Raw genomic sequence first — 1837 nt, 5'->3', positions numbered from 1 at the left:
AATTTATATTATTCGATTATTTGTTTTATTCAAACATTTTTGGAAGATTTGTGCATATAGATGAGCAGAAGCAAAACTGGCAGTGGTGAGAAGGAAAACGATTTAATGAGTTTTTATGGTTGTTTAGTTTGGCGGTTGATTTTTCATTCTATTCTTAAGAAAAATAAATAAAAAACGATGAATATTCTTCTTAAAATTATTTTTTCTGAATAAAGAAAATTTGAAATATTAATCCTTGCGGATGTATTTATCTATCCATTTGTGGAATTAATTTTAAGGAGATTTTAATGAAAAGAAAAGGTGAATGGTTTTAAAAGGTAGTATTTAGGAAATGGTCTTGAGAATAATTTATGAATCTGATGAATAAATATTTGATTATTTTTTGTTTCTTTACCTTATTTATTAGATTTCACTAAAGAACTCTAAATGGCTCCATAGTTAAGTTATACAATACATAAAGTTTTATGTAGCCTTTATGCAACGTTACATACATTTCTAGTTATGCTAGGTTTGTGTCCAAATAAGTACTAAAAATGGAAAATTAATTAACTTTTAATCAAGACAAACAACTCCATCTGTCGATAAAACAATTCCATCTGATTCGAAAATAAACAAAAAAAAAAAAAAAACAAAAACGTGAGCGGAAGTTCTCGATGTCATATACAATAAATTATGTGATGTTCAAATGACTCAAATGACATTTAAGCAAAATATATTCTTATTCAGGCTCTAAACAACCTCAAAACGCATTTAGCTTATACAACCTCTATTAAACGTTGCATAAAGTTTATAAATAACAATTTTCTGTTTAAAGACATTATAAGGAGTACATAATGCTATGCACTGTCTATGAAGAGTTTATAAAAAGGTCTGTAAGATTTTATACATAACTATATCTGTATTTTTCGAAGAAAAAACGAAGTTATTTTGTAAGCCAATCATAATTTTCAAGAAAAAGCTAAAAAAAAAATACCTTATTTTTTAATTCTTTTATCAGTTTGTGAATTTTTTCATATGAAAAGCTTGCAAAAAAATTTACATTATCTCAAAGCCTTATATTTTTTCTAAAGAATAAAACTATATTCAAGGTTATTCTTTTTAAAGAATTTAAAAAGGGAGCGGGTCATAATTCTGCTTGTCAAAATTCTGTACGACAAAATTCTGTGGGGTCAAAATACTGTAATACCATAATTCTGTACGTCATTATACTGTAAATACAAAATTCTGTACGTCAAAATACTGTAGGAACAAAATACTGACATGCAAAATTCTGTTTTGTAAAATTCTGTACGGCAAAATACTGTATATCAAAATTCTGTAAAAATGCTGTAAAAAAATATCGTTTTGATAATGTAAAAAAGTGCGCGCGCACTTTTTTACATTATCAAAACGATATTTTTTTACAGCATTTTTACAGAATTTTGATTTACAGAATTTTGATGTACAGAATTTTGAAATACAGTATTTTGACCAACCAGAATTTTGCTATACAGAATTTTGACTTTCAGAATTTTGTTCCTACAGCATTTTGCACATACAGAATTTTGACATACAGTATTTTGGCATACAGTATTTTGAATACAGAATTTTGCAACATACAGAATTTCGACCCCAACCCATTTAAAAAGTATAATATTGATTCTTTAAAATCACTAATTTTTCATGGAAAAGGCAAAAAAAAATATATTTTTGCACAACATTTACATAGGTAGTATTTTACCTGACAATCCACTACAAATTTTATACCATTTGAAAGCTTATTATTTCAGCTATTAATATTTAACCTAAGCATGTCTGTATAACAACTACAAAAAGAGCTGGAATTTTTCGAATGCAA

Source organism: Episyrphus balteatus, chromosome 2, assembly GCF_945859705.1.
Source record: "Episyrphus balteatus chromosome 2, idEpiBalt1.1, whole genome shotgun sequence".
NCBI classification, from domain to species: Eukaryota; Metazoa; Arthropoda; class Insecta; order Diptera; family Syrphidae; genus Episyrphus; species Episyrphus balteatus.
This window is presented reverse-complemented; position numbering follows the sequence as displayed.